Here is a 20,146-nt window from a genome sequence, read left to right on the forward strand (position 1 = left end):
TGCAAAAATGTCCAAAGTTCAAATGTCAGTGACAGTTCCACTGAGCTTGTCAACCAGCTCAACTCTTCAGCGGTGGAGTTGAGTGAGATGAAGGGGGTGCCAGCAGGTGGGGTGGGGGAGGGGTGTCCCCGAAAGTCCCTCCCTGTGTGTAACCTTTCCTTGGTCTGGCATGCTTTCTGAGCCTTTCCCTACACTTGCCAGGAGCAGCTCGGGCTGCTCTGGACAAGGAAACGCACTGTCCTGACTTCTCCCCGACATGGAGCTTCACCTTCTGCTCGCTTTGCTTCCCTGTGGTGAACATATGTGTTGGACCAAACATCGGGACACATGGTTTGGCCCTGAGGGGAAAAAAATTAAGATTATTCCAGAAGATCTAGGGCATATGTTCTTTAGAGACAGGAGAACTCAGGAGTGTGTATACAGTAGGCGCTTAGTTATTGTCTGCATTGAAAAAAAAACCACAGCAGCCTTCCAGAAGACATCTTGGATTTCATTCACAGGTTTCATCTACAGCTAGCTCTGCTGTCCTTTGTTTAGTTGCTAAATTTTGGAACTCTTTCAGGCTCCCACACTAGGCCAGTTCCCTATGCCTTTGACTAGCCCATTACAGCATAATCATTTTCTTTTTGTAAGATTAAAATTAAATGGGAAGTGGGGGGGGAGATGGGTGAGATCGGGAGACAAGACATGGAGGCATGATGTGAAAGACACAAAGAATAAATAAAAAAAAATGTTTAAAAAAATAAATGGGGGGTGGAGGGAAGGAGGACCATTATAATTAAATTACAATCTGAGAAATAAACAAAAAAAGAATCCCAAAAAATAAATAAACAAAAATTAAATTTAAAAGCAAAACCTAAAAGGGTTCCCCCTTAGACCCTGGGAACTTTAAAATCTAGGTAGAGATACGATATACATCTTTCCCCTTGGGAAATAAGTAAGGAGTTTGATAAGCAAAGTGCTACTCCAAACACATCACAACAGTAGAATGAGCCCAATGAAGAATTAACTGTTGGTCTGTTTAGATAAGAAGTACATCCAGTCAAAATCAACTGCAATTACAGAACTTCAAAGTCAGATAATTTGGCTCGGCCACATTGGTTTTAATCTCACATCAAAAGCAGCTGTGTCTTAGTTGGCTTATGAAAGGGAAGCAAGTCTTCCCAGCCAATATGAAGCATGGGAAAACAAGGACACTATTTCTTGAAAACCTCAGATAAAGAAATAGTGTCACACTGTGAAACACACACAGCAGTTTCAGAATTTTTTTTTAATGTAAGCTGCCTCGAGAGATTATGCTTCATGAAAGAAGAACAGGTGTAAAACCCAAATGGGCACATCCATTTTCATTGATAAGACTCACAGAAATGCATATTCATGAATGAAACAGCCAAAACCAAGACCCATTCCCGACACCTGAATGGGGACCCAATTTAAGAGGAAGCCCCTAAGTTCAACCAAACAGATTCTGTTCTCTGGGATTTCATGAAATTCAGACTCTAGTTGAGTAGATCCTGGGTGGGGTTGGGTCATCTGTGTGCCTCACATGCTTCCCGACTTTAGCTTCTGGCTTGTGGACTCACTTTGAGCAGCAAGAAAGTAGAACTTTTGACCTTTGGGTCCCTCCCACACATCCATCACTCCTTGCCAAAAGCCTAGCTAGATGAAATAAGCCACTGCCTGTAGCCCTGAAGGGGGTAAGGGCTATTTTCATGTGTTAAATGACCTCCCTTGGGGCCAACACAACAATATAGGGCAAAACAAAACCAAGATTTTAATTGCAGAGACAGGCTCATTAGGAGCCTATCATTAGAGAGATTTCAATGGAAGGCAACTCAAAAGGGGGAACTGGATGCCAGGGCTTTTACCTGAAACTTATTTCCCAGTGAAGTTTGGTGAGGAGAGGGAAAGAGGGAACCAGCTGGTGGCCAAAGTCATTATCAGCTCTGTCTTCCAGAGATTGAAAAATCAATGTGAGTTTGTACAACAAAGGGCCAGCTTGGAGATGGGTTCAGCATTTAGTGCAGATCTGAGATTGAAGCGGGGAATTACAGGGTTACTGCAGAGGTCCAGTGGGTGTTTGAAAAGCCCTGGTACTTAACCTTCTAGCAGAAGCTCCTCATCTGTGTGATGGGAAAAAAAAAATCACAACACATCCTTCCAGGGATGACTGTGAGAATTAAAATGAATTCTATTAAGGGCATTTTATTAGACTACAGTAATTGAAAAGGATTCCGACAGCAAGTCCTACAGAAGCACTGTCTAGGCTACTATTATATAACACACATTACATTGATTTCAAATATCCCAGGTCAAGAGCATCAGCTATTAAAATATGCCTGGCATCACTGGGAGAGTCAGCCATTGAAATCTGTCCATCAGTGTAAAATTGCTGACAATTGCCCTGCTGGTACATGATCCTTGCAGAAGCGGGGAGGAGGTGGTTATTTAATTTCACACTCAACAGAAACAATAAATTGGAAAAAAGAAAAAACTCATCTGAAGAGAAGATATTAAGTCTGCGTGATTATAAAAAAGAAATACGTGGTTTTTCTGCCCACCAATTGGAGACTCACACCAGCAATTTCTTCTAAAAAAAATTAATATTTTGATAGAATTACAATTTCTGAAATGTAATTTAAAGTCAAAGTTTTCTAAACCATCCCCCCAGCTAAAAGTCCATAGTAGCCCATAGTGAGTCTAATAAGAATGTGGCTGTGCAGTGGGATGGTAATGTGTAGTTTTTCAGGAGTTCCATATATTAGTTAAGGCATCATTCAGCTACAACATTTGCCTGATCAATACAATAATAATCTGGGCTCCAAATTTCAGAAGATCTTTTGACAAAAATACTTCCCACTTGCCCCAAGGAAAACTCATTTCCAGTGGCAAATGAGGCAGAGAATGTGAACATGTCATTTTAAAAGAACTAGCCTGGAGTGACAGCCAGCATTTGGAGCTGGAGATGGGCAAATCACAGGAGCTCACCGACCAGCCATCTTCCTGTTCAGTGAGAGACCCTGTCTCGTGAATTAAATTAGACAGAGTGCAGAGATAGAGGAAAACACCCAACATTCTCCTCTGGCCTCCAGTGAGCATGTGCATTCACACACACACACACACACACACACACACACACACACACACACACACACACATACTGGGTTGCAACTGGAAAACTGTAATCCCTAAAATGTATCTCAACGAAGACAGGAATTTTGTCCAATTTGATGGCCTCTGAAACTGTAACTCCCAGGGCAGTGAATGAAGGAATGGCCCTGTCCATGTAAATTTGACCACTGGACTTACACCTCTCATTGGCCAAATAAGGGACCGGAACTAAATGTGGTCCTTTTCCATTCATTCATTCATTCTTTCACTGTCATCCTTCTCCCACCAATGGTCAGGAGTTTGTGGGGGCTGAAGTTTCTTGTGTCAAAGAAGCTTCACTGGATAGCCTTATCTAGTGTAAATAAGTATTGGATTGTTCTAGAGACTGGCTTCATATGCGTCATACAGGTGATATTGGAGGTACTAATCTTTATTACAACTGCTCTCCAACAGCAAGGACTACTTAGCTCTATTTTGAGGCTGGGCAAGCACAGCCTCCTATATCCTGGGCATTTTATGCTAAGTTATGTACAAAAGGATAAAATGCTCACCGACTCTCCAAAGGAACCTGAACTTCTTATAACAGGGTGAGCCCTTTTCTGGGGTGAAAAATGTTGATCCCAAATGAAGGCCAGATCCAAGGGCCTTTCCCAAAGGGAAATAAGATGCTCTTCTGCTAGGCAGCCAAAGACAGTACCACAGACTTCATCCACCTCAAGGAGCTACAGCATCTCTCATGTGCACACTGCTCCTGCATCACAACCAGGATCCTCCCAGCATCTTTAACCAGTCACATCCCCATCATATAACAAATGCTACATCTTACAATGGTTCTCAGCCTTTGGTTCGGGACCACACAAGGGTCAAATATCAGATGTTTACATTACTATTCATAGCAGTAACAAAATTAGTTATGAAGTAGCGATGAAAATAATTTTATAGTTTGGGGTCACCACACATGAACTGTATTAAAGGGTCACAGCCTTGAGAAGGTGGAGAACTACTGCCTTAGACCCTTTTCTCCGCTGAGCTTTTTCCTAAGAGAAATGCTATTTTTATTAAATTGTTTTCATCCATTAGCCTTTAGGTCTCTCCAGTGCTTAGTATCATATCAAGTACATGCTAAAACCTACTAGAATAAAGAGACAAATGAGTTAAGTGTTCAGCTTGATTGGGGGCAACATGAGAAATTTCTGGGATATCCAAAGGATCTGATTGTGTTGCGTTTGTATAGAACACCCATAAAAGAAAAACAATTTCTAAATCAGTTGACATCTTCAAGTTACCAAGTTAAATTAGCCCTTAGGCTGCATGTCACACACATGCATGCATGGCCCACCCCATGGTAGCTTAACAGCAAAAACCATGTGCCCAGGTCATTTCTAGCCCGGGTTTAGATATCGATCCTTCCACATCCCAGCCTTGCAAAAATTACTGTGTCTCTCCAACCCCCCACCTTCTCTGTAAAGGGAGATGGGGGAAGATGAAATGAGACGACCCACAAGGTTGGATCTGAGTTGTTGGATGGATGAAATGAAGACAGAGTCTCAGTAACATGTTCTGAAGGTGTTCATGTTTCTTCATATAATTCCTCGTGTCCTAGAGTGAGGAACGGCAGCCATGTGGAAACATGTGACAATAACAGTTCTCGAACATTTTGGGTCCTGTGACCACTTCATCCTGCCCATCCTGCCTGGAGCTTACTGTTTTGTTTGTGATCATCTTATAACTAAACGGGGAGCAATTCGATAAAGCATCACTAATAAACTATTGGCCTGCACCAAAAGAATCAGGAAAACCCCAGGCAGGGCTATCTGAGCATCTTGGAAGAAAAGCAAAGGGACCTGATGGGGTCAGGAGGCTGCTCACCTTTACTTTGACTTCTCAGCAGGCCTGGAGCCTCACTGATAGGGGCCTCCTGATAAGAAGTTTCCCAGCATTCCCCTTGTTTCTGGGACAATGTGACAGTTCAAACCAGATCCAGACGAGACAGAACACGGAGTTTGAGGGGAAGATTAGTAAACTTCAAAAGCTTTTGAGGACTTGATAAGCCGGGGTGGGGGTGGGAATATTTATTTAAAAGCTTACAGTCCCTGAAAATATTCCATCTGAGCCCCTCGGTCCCCCACCTTCCTTCCCCTTGACCTTTTGGTGACCTTCTCTCAGCTCTTGAAGCATCTTGCCTTGGGTCAGCTTCATTCCCAGCCACAATACCAATTTTTGCCTAGTTAAGTTTCCAGAGACACAGCCTCTCCTGGGGTCCCTTGAGGGTTTAGAAAGAGAAGATCAACATTTACACTGGTAAAATACACTCAGCAGTGGAGAGGGCCTAATCTTTTTTACAACCCTCCACGGCAGCTGTGCGGCCTGACTTGCTCCCACCCAGCTCTTAGGCTGCTTGGAGAGAGCGACTCATCCCACAGTGAGTACCAAGACACTGGACCCCAAACTTGGAGAAAAAAAACTGATGGAAATCACGGGTGTCTCATAACCAGATTGGTGCAGTGAGTCTCATAGGATCAGGAACAGAAAGCAAGAGAGGAATACCATGGAGAAAAGGTCAGGGTTCAGAGATGGGTGATTAGGACAAACTCCACAGTCATGGGGAGAGGATGGACTCCACAGTGATGATGAGGAGAGGTTGAACTCCACAGTGATGGGGAGAGGATGGACTCCACAGTGATGACGGGGAGAGGATGGACTCCACAGTGATGACGGGGAGAGGATGGACTCCACAGTGATGGGGAGAGGATGAACTCCACAGTGATGGGGAGAGGATGGACTCCACAGTGATGATGGGGAGAGGATGGACTCCACAGTGATGGGGAGAGGATGGACTCCACAGTGATGACGGGGAGAGGATGGACTCCACAGTGATGGGGAGAGGATGGACTCCACAGTGATGACGGGGAGAGGATGGACTCCACAGTGATGACGGGGAGAGGATGGACTCCACAGTGATGACGGGGAGAGGATGGACTCCACAGTGATGACGGGGAGAGGATGGACTCCACAGTGATGGGGAGAGGATGGACTCCACAGTGATGACGGGGAGAGGATGGACTCCACAGTGATGGGGAGAGGATGGACTCCACAGTGATGGGGAGAGGATGGACTCCACAGTGATGGGGAGAGGATGGACTCCACAGTGATGGGGAGAGGATGGACTCCACAGTGATGGGGAGAGGATGGACTCCACAGTGATGGGGAGAGGATGGACTCCACAGTGATGGGGAGAGGATGGACTCCACAGTGATGGGGAGAGGATGAACTCCTTAGTGATGGGGAGAGGATGGACTCCACAGTGATGACAGGGGAGAGGATGGACTCCACAGTGATGGGGAGAGGATGGACTCCACAGTGATGGGGAGAGGATGAACTCCTTAGTGATGGGGATAAGTTGAATCCCATAGGTTTTGACAAAGGCAGGATACTCTTCACTGGGGGTCAAGGGATAAGAGGATAGTCTTTCCTGGCATTTGTCCCTCAAATAAAACTAACTAACCTCCCACAGTCTCTTCATCTTTTTTTTTCAGTGCTACACAGTAAATACAAGTTGAGTCAGTGCAGGTCCGACTGAACCTTGCCACAAATTAGAAGCACACACAAATGCATACCCAACAATGAAGAAGGTTTGTGGCTTAAGAAACAAACAAACCAGAAGATCTTTAAAACTACAACTCTGAAGTCACTCAGAGGTCAGTGTCAAAAATGCTTTAGAAAAAAAAATGAACCAGCGTTGCATAGACAAATCTTCCTTTTTTTTTCTCAAAAATGAATTTTTTAAAACAAGGCTTCAAAGTCACCCTCCCTACATCCATAATAAAATTTTACATTGTTATCATTTAGAACACTGCATACTCACCTCTAAATTCTGTAGCATAATCTGTGTTTTCTCCGTATAAGAGTAAGCTGTGGGTCTCTAAGTTCAAGGCCAGCCTGGCCTACATGATGAATTTCAGGCAGCTAGGGCTACTTAGTGAGATCCTATCTCAAAGAAGGAGGAGGAGGAGAAGGAGGAGGAGGAAAAGGAGGAAGGGGGAGAAGAAAGAAGAGGAGAGAAAAGAAAAAAAGTCAGAGAACGAAATAGTTGATTTCTTGATTGATTTTTTGGGTTTTTCGAGACAGGGTTTCTCTGTGTAGCTTTGGAGCCTGTCCTGGACTAGCTCTGTAGACCAGGCTGGCCTCGAACTCACAGAGATCCGCCTGGCTCTGCCTCCCGAGTGCTGGGATTACAGGCGTGCACCACCACCACCGCCCGGCCGAAGCAGTTGAGAAAAGATCAATACAAGGCAGGATGAGAATAAGACAATGTCTTCAAAACAGGGACGTAAGTACTCTGTAAGTATCACTGGTGTGTTGGATGAGAGTTGGAATATTATGGACTACCTGGACACATCTTCAAAGCATACCCTAAAATAAACAAGGTACAGAAATCACACAGCCCAACAACTGCTATTTATCAGTTTATAAACATGCAAACCTGACTATACCAGTCACGGTAAGTATGAGTGCTTACAGACCCGTATACAAAATGTAAACTCACAAAAAAATATAAATGCTGAGTCCACAGTGGTATGTCTCTCAAGAAAAGAAGTGGGTGGAGGAGATACTGGGGACACTCGGCTTTTTAAATCTGCTTCATTTCTTTTTAAAATCGATGTGAAACAGAACTAGTAAAAAAAAAATTTGAGAGGTTGCCCCGAGCAGCGCCTACTCTTTTGTTTTGTTTTGTTTCATGCTTCACAGCATGCCTGAAACATTTCATAAAATATGTTGAGTCTTGGGCAAAAGTTTTCAAGTGAAACAGCCAGGGGTTCCTGGAAGGACTTAGGTGGGCTTTGCAGGCCCAAGAGATACTGTCTTCCCCCAGCTCCATCCTGTCCTCACAGCCTTTGGTGAAGAGCGTGGGGGACTCCACCTCGTGTGAAGTCCCTCCACCCAGTGGGCTTGCAAAAACAGCCTGCATTGGTATCTAAACGCTTTTGTCAGGAACTCAAGGGAGGAAATGGTATTTAATAAGCCTCCGTCAGACTAAACACAGATCCTTGTAAGCCTGGCCTTCAACTGCCAATTCCAAATGGCAAATGGTTTTCTCCCTAGCACTGACACTTGTGAGCTCCAAAATGTGGGGTAAAACCATTCACCCCTCCAGGTCTTGGTGACCTTATCTAGGCCTAAATGACATCTGACATCTGAGTCTGAATAGTCAGTGGCTCTAATCTGAGAATGGAGGTCATGGACCAGATATAGATAGGCAACACATTTCATTCACCAACCGTAATTTAGTCTAGAGATGCAGGTTATCCTCACCAGGCCTATTCTGCCAAATGCACACCTCTTGTTACCTTCAGCAGCTCTAGAGAGCTCAAATCACCATGTAGACACTCTTGCCAAATTAAACACCTCCTTAAGATGCAAACTGTGCCTGGGAGTGTAATCCCACCTTCGAGTCCACCCTCTTCTAATTCGCACGGCTACTGTTAACACAGATGAGACTACTGAGTCCTAGAAAACCTGCAGGATCTGCTCAAAGTGACACTGTTCTCATGTGGGAAACCCAGCCTTCAAGACTCAGTCTTCAAAAGTTCAAGTTTAGACTATTTCAGTGACGAAATTGCCTCAACAGCAGTAGGTGGTGGGGGAGGTAGAACAGAATCCCAAGAGAGCAAAACCTGTTAAGGGAAGGATGGACTTAACCATTAGGTTTATACCCACAGGGAGCATAGAGAGAATGAATAAGGCTGAAAACTCCGTTCTCTATCACTTTGCCTGAGAACAGTTCCTTTCATAACTAGGAATTTCAAAACTACACAGACCGATGCAGGTTGAGAACAAGCTACCAAGGTAGGCATGACCATTATTACATATGTAATAATATGCAGGTTGAGAACAAGCTACCAAGGTAGGCATGACCGTTATTACATATGTAATAATATGCAGGTTGAGAACAAGCTACCAAGGTATGCATGACCGTTATTACATATGTAATAATATGCAGGTTGAGAACAAGCTACCAAGGTATGCATGACCGTTATTACATATGTAATAATATGCAGGTTGAGAACAAGCTACCAAGGTAGGCATGACCGTTATTACATATATATTTCCTCTCTAAATCTTCCTACCACAAGATCCAGCACACTAATTATATAAGAAATGATTGTATAAATGAACATTTAGAGTCATGGGCACCATATGTGGACAGTAGATGGCAATAAAGACGAAGAGGAGGATGACCAGGATGATGATGATGATGATGATGATGATGATGATGATGATGACTGAATGCCCAAGGTCACGCTGAAGGACCTTCTGAGTCCCCTCATGCAACCTGGCAGGCACCTCACTGTGCTGCCATTATTCATGATCTTTTCACTGCTTAAAATGGTTTCAACACGAACAAATTTGCTTTTACTCTGACCAAAGCGTTTGTTTTGTGCAAAAGGCATCGACAACAAATGTCATCATCCCTGTCCCTCTCCAAAGTCCCTGGCTGTGTCCCTAAGACAACAGCAGCTTCATAGCAGAGGCTGTCTCCAAGCTTCATGCCACTGTCTTATCAACCTTACTAACGTGTAGAAAGTTAGAGAAGGGAGTGGGTCAAGGCTACTGCGACATGGGATGCAAATAAAATAGACACTTGAAATAGAAACATAAGATGCTCACAGTCCTTTATGCCTTTTTAAGGGACTCAATTTCTTTTTCTATTTCCAATGTCCTAATATAAAGCAAATGTTCTCTTGCCCAGGATTGTCCCTTATAAAAGGAGTTGCACTGTATTAGATTCCTTACTAAAATCTTAGATAACATCATATTCTCTCCATGGATATTCCAAATGGAACACCCATATCTAAAGAGTCAAAGCTAACATTTACAATGAGAGAAAAGATGAAACATTTCTCTTTCTGGATCAGATGTTTGTCTTTTGGGATCTGTGTTACCATACTCAGAATGATTGTGTCCAACTCCATCCATTTATCTTCAAATTTCATAATTAAGTTTTGTCTTAACAGCTAAGTAATATTCCATTGCATAAATATACCACATTTTCATTATTTACTCATCAATTGATGGATACTAGGCCGTTTCCGTTCCCTAGCTACTATGAGTAGAGAATAATGGACAAGCATGAGCAGGCATCTTTATGTAAGACATAGAGTCCTCTAGGTAAATACTCAGGCATGATATAGCTGGATCATGTGGTAGTTCTGGTGCTAGCTTTCTAAGGAACTGCCACACCAGTTTCCAGTGAGGTGCCATAGATCCCCAAACAATACAGGATATGGATAATGCCATTAGTTACCCTCTAGTACTTGATGGTAAGACCCTATTGTTGAAGACGCCACATGAGTCATAGAACATGGAGCTAGTACTGACGTGGAAGCTTCATCCCTCCTGGATACCTTTCACAGAGCTTGAAGGTGTTGTGCACACTACCAGAAGCAAAAAGTAATCATTAGTCTTAAACATCTGTGAACCCTGCAAGATACAATAATGATTGCTCTAGCAAGACATGCCCACTGGCGCAATAGTGCCAAAAACATCATGTGGGTAACCAACCACTATCTGGTTGAATTTAAGTCCCGCTCCATAAAATGAAACCAGTACCTGGCACCATTGTCCAGCCAAGAACTTGTGGCTAAACAAGTCATGGGCCCTAGAGGAGAATCTACTACTGTTATTCTGCTAAATGAGATAGTATTCAACTGACTTCTAATGACTTGTGTATTAAATTAACTCATAATACATATCTCAACCTTCTTTAGAGAAGCGTCTACTTGCAGTCGATGGTGGTTAGCACAGAGACTTACAATTGGCCAAAGCACAGAGAAGAAAAAACTCCAGAATTCCCAGTCCTAAATGGAACATATGTACTACTATAAATCTATACTACAGCCCTTCCTCCCAAGGCTTAGGATCATTGCGGAAGAGGGTCAGAAAAAGTCTGAGATCCAGAGTCGGTGGATGACTACCGGAAACACTGTCTCCAGACACATCGGGGAGCTTGCAGGTATGACCTCACAGCAGCTGTGACAGCATGCCTAAGGCCCATGCAAGCTCAAGCCAAACCAAATCCCAACAGGAAGAAGGGAGGTGCTCTCGAAGTCTCACCCCTAGCAAAGAAGCTGTTAGTATTTGATACCCGACTGAAGAGGGAAACTCAGTTTTCTCTAAGAGTGTAGCCCTAGTAAATCGATCACACTCCAGTGGGTGCCAGGCGTTCGTATGAGCAACACAGATTGGACTTGATGGGAGTTTTTTAAAAAAAACACAAAAGGACAGAGAACAGCATTTTGTGGGTAAGCAAAGGGAGGTAGGTGGATCTGGAAGGAGTTCAAGGAGGCCATAAAATACGATCAAAACACGTTGTACAAAATTCTCAAAGAACTAACACAAAACTCTGTAAAGGACATGGGGCCTGACACAGCAGTTTCAGTGATTATGTTTAACAGGGTTCAAAGCCGCTATTTCTCCAGCAGCCCGGAAGTGGGGATGGAGAGCCCACAGATCCATGTGAGTTCACTCAAAGAGGAGTGAGGAAAGAAACACCCCCAGAAGGATTGCCTAAAACCTCTCCCTGAAGCGGAAAGTTAGAAACAGTAGTATTTCTACATTAATATGTCACTTTAGGTATGTTACTTTAAATATAGACGGCGCATCTTTGTTAATAAATTGGACATTAGCTGACATTTATCTATGTTCCTAAAAGTACGTTTAAAAACATTTTCAAGTTGGCCAAATGCTTTCCTTGGCTTTAATGGCCGTGTATTTAAGTAGGTGCTATGGCTAGTGGAGCATAATGGGACTTCATGTAAGAGCAAAGACAAATAAATCACTCGGAGCTTTTTAAGGAGGGAAAAGGGGCAGAGGCAGAGGAAATCGAGAGAAGAAAATTTAAAATCAAGAGCCAGTTTTCAAAAGTCTCACCGTCTGTCAGCTGCATTTGGGATCTGACTCACCCCGACCTTGTCCCCCCTCCTACCCTCTCCACCCCCCACCCTACCCTCTCCACCCCCCACCCTACCCTCTCCACCCCCCCACCCTACCCCCTCCATCCCCCACCCTGCCCCCTCCACCCACACCCTGCCCCCTCCACTCCCACCCCAACCCTGCCCCCTCTGCCCCCACCCTGCCCCCTCTGCCCCCACCCTGCCCCCTCCGCCCACACCCTGCATCCCTCCGCCCACACCCTGTCCCCTCCACCCCCACCCTGCCCCCTCCACCCTCACCCTTCCCCCTTTGGAATACATGGTCCAGAAGGCTCCCAGTCAAGCTGCTCTTGAAGACAGCTGGTCTGAAGCAAACCCCTCTCCTCCAGACTCCAGCCAGTGAAGCCTACAGAGACCATCATATTATGTTGTTTTGTTTCCAGTGTCCCTGAAAGAGTGAAGAGAGAGCTGGAGCCAGGAACTGTTACAGACAGGAGAAGTCAAAAGAAGGAAAAGTTCTCCGGATTTTGATTCTATATTCCATGTCAAAGACGCCATTTCCACCCCAAACCATAGAATTTTGAAACAAGGCAGGGGGGAAGCATGGAGGCCATACCTCTTAATCTATGAAGAGTAGGACAGTATCCCTTTACACACTTTTTATTTGTGTTCCCAATAAGAGGAATTTCCTTTAAGATCTCAGAAAAGCTTGGCAGACATTGTTCTCAGGCTAAGTAAAAGCAGCAGTCTTATCCCTATTGATGCTCAAATCAAGGTAACTTGAATGATCTTAATACCCTGTGCATCAGTCTGGGGGACTGCTGGCTCTGATTTGAAGTAAACATGTGCTCGCACATCGCTTGCATTACCACCTCCACCAGAGACATCTGCACTCCCCTCCCTGACTCCGTGTCATATGGCCACCATCAAAGGTCACCACAGTTGAAAAGCCATCTACAGGAAGTAAGCAGACCACAAATCACTGAGGAGAAGGGGGCTGTCAGACCCCAGCACACACCCCAGAAGTGAGCCCTACAGCCTAGCAGATCGTAAGCCAGCCTCAGGACCAGCTTCCTCCCTTTTAATTCTGTCATTTTTTAAGCCACAAATACATGAATAGATACTAAATAACACTCTGCATGAGATTTTTAAACTTAAAGAGTATATATAATTTTACTATGTTAAGTCAAAACTTTTTGTGTGTGTGTGTGTGTGTGTGTGTGTGTGTGCATGCATGAGTGTGGATAGTATATATATGTTCATGTGTGCATATTGTATATGTACTGTGTATGTGTGGTACATGTATATAGTATTTGTGATGTATAGTATAGTGAGAATAGAGTGAATTTGTTCATGTGTGCATAGTGTATAGGTAGTATGTATATGTGGTATGTGTATGATAGTATTTGTGATATGTGTGTGTATAATGTGTGTGGTGTGTGTATGTGTGTGTATGTGCATATGTGTTCATGTGTACATAGTGTATACATAGTACTTTCGGTATGTGTGTGTAGTGTGTGTATGTATGTGTGTAGTATTTGTGGTATATATATATATATAGTGTATGTGAATATGTGTGGTATTTGTGGTATATGTGCCTACAGTGTGTTTGAGTGTATTGAGTATGTGTGGTATTTGTGGTGTATGTGTGTATAGTGTATACGTGTATGTACTTGTGGCATATGAGTATATAGTGTATGTGAGTTAGTGTACTTGTGGTATATGTATGTAGAGTATGTGTATGTACTTGTGATATATGTGTGTGTGTATATATATAGTGTATGTACGTTTGTAGTACTTGTGTGTATGTGTGTATAGTATGGTTGAATGCATGCATTTGTGTGTGTGTGTGTGTTACTCAAAGCTGTAGATTTTCCTCAGGAGCATAACTCAGGATCCACAGAAAGATATGTCAGAATAGTGAAGCCCTAGCCCAAACTTTATGAGGAGACAATGTGACAAAGGATGAATGATCTCATAGAAAACCTCTCTTGGGGTGGATGCTCACACATAGTTATACAGTATAGACAAAGCTCTAGCCACTCTGAGCAACATTGAAGCAATAGACACATGTAGGATCCTGACTAGAAGGGAACTGACTCCTCATCAAACAGAAGCCAGCTAAAATGAAATGCGAGCTCCTAGAGGAGCCAGATCCACAGTCACATGACCAGTCTTTCATCACACAGACGAGTACCACATCAACCACAATGCACCATCTCCATCTCGGTTTGTGTGCCTAGACTCTGCAATGTTTGTGCAATTAAATCTTTACTTAATCATGCACATCTCAGAATGTAGCCAGTGATGGCGATTCCCTTCCTTTCTGACTTTTTAAAGGCTGAAATTTAATAACAAGTGAGGAAAGCATCCTGAGATGTATGTGCTCAGAACAGACAACACGCCCTAGGAGTCCCAACATTCTGGAAAGTTAAGGCAAAACTGCTTTGATTTCTAGGTCATTGTAGACTACCTAACTACACACTACGGTTTGAGTCTAGCCTGGGTTGCATTAACAAGACATATCTTCAGAAGTGTGTGTGTGTGTGTGTGTGTGTGTGTGTGTGTGTGTGTGTGTTTGAGAGAGAGAGAGAGAGAGAGAGAGAGAGAGAGAGAGAGAGAGAGAGAGAGAGAGAAGGGGGAACAGGATAAGGGACAAAGGAAGGGGAAGATTAATTCAGTAAATAAAGGGATGAAAGCTTGGAGAAGGAATGGCAGATCTAAATATTGATTGCAAGTGGTTTGGGCTCTGAGACCCCAGGCATTAGGCAACTAACATAGCTGTGGAAAGTCATGACTTATCTCTGAAATGCATCCAAGCAGATGTATTTGTAACAGGGACTAGGGAATGCATATTCAGGACTGGAATGGGGGCAGGAAAACCTGTAGAGCCATCAGGCTCTGTTACCATGAGAAGGTTTCATATGACAAGATGAGGCTGGACCCTTACTCCGGGAATCCTCTCACTGTTGAAAAGTAGACTTCTTCGTTGTCAATGCTTGGCTGGACAATGATATGCTGAGGCACGAAGTTGTGTTGCTTTTCACTGAGGAAGAAAAGACAGCAAAGAACAGAACATTGGCCAATGAGGCCCTGATTTCTGGTCTATGGGAAATGTGGTCTAAAACCTCCCCTGGCAAGAATATTCTCATGCCTGCCTCATGAGGTAGTCAAACCACAAAAGCTGTAATGTTGCTCTGACTCACACAAAAGGACAGATCTGCTTCTGGGCCTCATGAGGTCACCTCTAGCTGCTTGTTTAGGATTTTAACTTCTGGAATTAACATTTTTTTACTGCTTAGTGAAGAGAAAGAGAAAGATCGTTACCCCACATTACATGAAAACTTTAAATCATATTGTCTTTCTTATTTTATACTTTAGTTAATCCGCATGTCTTAATAGTTTTACATTTTCTTCATAGTTAAACCCATGCCTGAAATTACCTTCCCAGCTCACATCTATGGATAAGCAGGAAAAATTAATCACATTGGCTGAAAGTCAGGGAAATCTTGGTTCAAATCTATTTTCTGCCATTCATTAGCTTTATGACCTTTGGTGTGTTAATTAACCTCTGTGAGGCTATAATACCTTCTTTTCAGCATTGTGATTAAGGTTTAAATGATGGGGGAAATTAAGAGCATTTGAATGTGGTAACTGCCACACAGTAAATATATAATAAATGGTATTTTAAAGTATTTTGTATCTTTTCATCATGACCAGATTAGCAAAAACTTTAGAGTTTAACAATAGCAAGTGTTAACACAGATGTATAGCAACAGGACCTCCCATATCTAACTGCAGGGCAAGTGTGGCAGACGAAAGGCCCACATAATCTTTATGTGACAGAAAAAAAAAAAACTAGAATATCATTCCATTTATGTAGAGCAGGAAAAACTTAAGTAAATAATATTTTATATGTATATGTTATTTAAGTTAACGCAAAGGAAAAATAACACAAAATTCAGAGTAGTAGCCCACTCTGAGAGAGGGCAACAGAGGCCAGGAGGGACATCTCAGACTTTCAAAGGTGTTGTTAATGATGGTTTGATTGACAAGGCAGGTAGTGGGAGTCACAATGGTGAGAATTGACATTTCTTGAATGGGGATTGGTATCCTTTTCCTATAAAGGATAAGAGACTAAATATTTCAGGTTTTGTGGCTGGCCTAGAGTCTTTTCTATTGTTGTGATAAGACACCATAATTAAGGCACTAATAAAGGAGAGCATTTCTTTAGGGCTAACAGTTTCAGAGTGAGTCCACGACCATCATGGCATGGAGCAGGGCAGAAGGCAGGCAGGCATGGCACTGGAGCAGTAGCTGAGAACTTACATCTTGAGCCACAAGCATGAGGCAGAGATGCTATCTGGGAATGACATGGGCTTTTGAAACCTCAAAGTCCAACCTCTTCCAACAAGGCCACACCTCCTCCTCCTGCCCAAACAGTTCCACCAACTGGGGATCAGGTATTCAAACATATGAGTGAGTCTTTGGGGGCCATTCTCATTCAAACCACTACAGTAAACCACAATCTCTCTAGTATTATTATTATTATTATTATTATTATTATTATTATTATCATTATTATTTAGGTTTCCTTTCACAATCCTTTTAAAATATAACTAGAACACAAAATGGCTTAAAAAAATAAAGGAATGCATTGCCAAGCCTGATGACCCCTGAATTCACTATGTGACCCACGTGTGGTAAAAGGAAAGAACCAAATCCTGAAAGTGGTCCTCTGACCTCCACATGTGTGCATAGCACAGGCACATGTGTGTACACAGACATACATGCAAAAATAAATGAGCTAATGTTAAAAATAAAAAGCTTAGGGCTGGAGAGATGGCTCAGAAGTAAAGAGCACTGACTGCTCTTCCAGAGGTCCTGAGTTCAATTCCCAGCACATACATGGCAGCTCACAACTGTTTACAACTATAGTCCCATGGGATCCAGTGCCCTCTTTTGGTGTGCAGATGTACATGCAGACAAAACGCTCATATACATGAGGTACATGAATAAATGAATATTAAATAAATTAAAAGTTTATAGAAAATATGTTAAAACCTTCTTACAAAACTTAGCTCTAGGCCAAACCTTGCCGAACCCTGATTTTAACTGTTTATCTATGTTAAACCATCTTTGGGATCCATGATTGACTTTTACACACACACACACACACACACACACACACACACACACACACACACCCCAAATAAAACGAAAAATGAAGCAGACCGTTTTCAGATAAAGCACACATCTTCTTAACCCAGATCCAAAGTCCATCCAACAAGCCTTTGCTCTCTTGGCAGCCCCTCTTGGACTCATCTCAACGTAAGAATAGAAATTCCATTTTCCCTGTTTCTAAAGAAAAAGGAAGGCAATGAAATATTTGCTCTGAAACCCTTGGGCACTCTAAACAGACCGGAAACAAACTCTAAACGTCAAAGTCAATACTGTAGTCATAGCTAATACTGGGTCTTGGGCAGCAGAGGTCACAGTCAAAATAATGATAACAACCATTGAATAAAGCCGTGAACTGAGTGTCTGCTCCTAAGTGAGAGCCCTAGTATGTGCCAAGTACGGGTATCAGACATGTAATGGCATCCGATCATTCACAACCATCTCATGTGGTAGCTAATGTATTCCCCCAGTTTTATCACGGTGAAAACTGAGGCATGTATTCGAGGTCACATACCTGGGAGGTGATGGGGCCAGCATTCACACCTGGGCAGCTGGGTCTGGAACTTACTCTCCTACCGTGAGGCTGTTCTAATTGTTTAGTATACCGGTCTCCTACCAGGAATGAAATGGTATTTTTATCCTCATTCTACAGATACAGAGGGTGGCTATGCCACTGTCCCTGCCCAAGCAGCTTAACTGGAGGCTTGGATGGCGGCTGCTGCTACTTGTGCCGGTGACATCCTGCATTTTACAAATCTCAGCTTGTTAGTGGCAGGAAAAGATCTTCTGAATAAAAGTAGGTCCACCTTTCACCCACAACAACAGACCACAGTGGTTCGTCAGACCACATGGAAATAACTATATCCTACCTTCAGGGAAGCACCAGACTTGGCCTTGGGGAAATAAGCAGGTCCTAGAAGTCATTTCTGAGATAAGGATATTGGATATAAGAACCTCGATAGTTATAAAATGGAATATTAACCAGTCTCATTCAAGCAAAGCCAGAATGTAACATGGTCATTGCTGTTTCCTGACCCAGAATTTTGAACCAGCTACTGTGTGGCACAACCCTTTCTAGATGCTAAAACATGTGACTCACATGCTACAATCCTCCTTCAAGGGCTGGGGTGTCTCCCCTGGCCCTCCGCAGAATGCGGCTGCAAGAGTTCAATGGAGAAGATCCAGGTCTTTAGGCAGAGGCAGAGGAATAACAGAGGTATGACAGACATGGAAGAGGGGCCACACTGCCAGCCACAGGGACACCCCTACCCTGCAGCTGTGGCAAAAGGCAGAACCATACCCGTCTATGACTATCTTCAGGATGGGGGATCCTATTTAAGCAAGAGTTTACAACAATTGCCATTCTCCTGAGCGTGGGGTGGGAGTGTGGTTCGAAATGAGTACTTTTGGGGAAAACACCCCCTCAAATACAAATCTTCATTCAGAAACTTCGAAAGTTTCTCTTTTGTGTTAGAGATGGCCCAGTTAGTCAGTAAAGTGCTTGCCTTTGTGCACAAGGATCTTACTTTGACCCACGGGCATGGCGATTGTGTTTGTAATCCCATCACTGGGAAGGTGGAGACAGGCAGACACACAGAGGCCTGCATACCCATGAACACATCCATCACACACAGAGACACAAGAGCTCATGTCATATAAAAATACATATCTGGCTGGGCGGTGGTGGCGCACGCCTTTAATCCCAGCACTCGGGAGGCAGAGCCAGGCGGATCTCTGTGAGTTCGAGGCCAGCCTGGACTACCAAGTGAGTTCCAGGAAAGGCGCAAAGCTACACAGAGAAACCCTGTCTCGAAAAACCAAAAAAAAAAAAAAAAAATACATATCTACTTTAAATCATGATAGCTTTTCTCCATCTATCTTCAGCCTGAGCAAATTCTCCCAACTGTACTGACCAAGCAGACCTCCATTGGCATTCTTGGCTTTACTATGTGGATGTTGTAGAAGGAAGGAAGGGAGAAAGGCCACGTACCAGAGTGTCACCAGGGAGACTGCGAAGACTTTGGTCAACAGTGTCTTCCACTACCAAGTATTTCTATACTGAAGAAATCTGTTTCTGTCTTGGAAAATTTTGGAGGCCTAAGTCCTTAAGACTTGGGAAGCCAGGTGGTGGTGGTGCATGCCTTTAATCCCAGCACTCAGGAGGCAGTTTTGAAGCCAGTCTGGTCTACAAAGTGAGTTCCAGGACAGCCAGGGCTGCACAGAGAAACCCTGTTTCCAGAAGAAAAAAAAAATTCTTGGGGTGTGGTGGTATTTTACTTGTACTGAAATGTGATTTTAATTGTATGTTAATAAATAAAGTTGTCTGGGGGTCAGAGCTATTAAAGCCATAGCAAGTGCATGGCGGCGGTGGCGCATGCCTTTAAGGACCTGGAGGGCGGTACATTCAGGCAGTGACGAGGCAGTCACATGTTTGGGTTTACAACCAATGAGAAGGCAGAACAGCTAGACTATATAAAGACACACACAGGAAGTAGGTCCCTTTTTCGGAGAGCTCTCTTGGCTGAAGAGGATCCCTGAATCAGGAAGGGTGAGGCTCTTAGCTCTGACCTCTTGGCTTTCTTCTCTGAATCGGCTCTGTGTTTCTTATTTAATAAGACCGTTGGTTACATCTACATTGGGGAAAGGAGCTCAGAGAAGCATCAGGCACATGCAGAGGGAGGGGGCCATGTAACAAACGGTTCCAAAGCTGTCGGCTTGTGGGTCCCAGGGAATTTACATACTCATGCTCATCCTGGCACTAGCTAGCTCCTAAATCCTCCTCTCCCCAGCTGCTCTTCTCAGCGAAGAACCTACATGCACTCAATTTGGCCTTGCCCAAGCCAGCCTCTAAAGTCACAAGAATCTATTCTTCCTCAGGTGAATAGCCCAGATTGGCCGTAAACCCTCCACAAAGACAGCAA

Source organism: Peromyscus californicus, unplaced genomic scaffold, assembly GCF_007827085.1.
Source record: "Peromyscus californicus insignis strain IS unplaced genomic scaffold, ASM782708v3 Scaffold_15__1_contigs__length_86483966, whole genome shotgun sequence".
Lineage (NCBI taxonomy): Eukaryota > Metazoa > Chordata > Mammalia > Rodentia > Cricetidae > Peromyscus > Peromyscus californicus.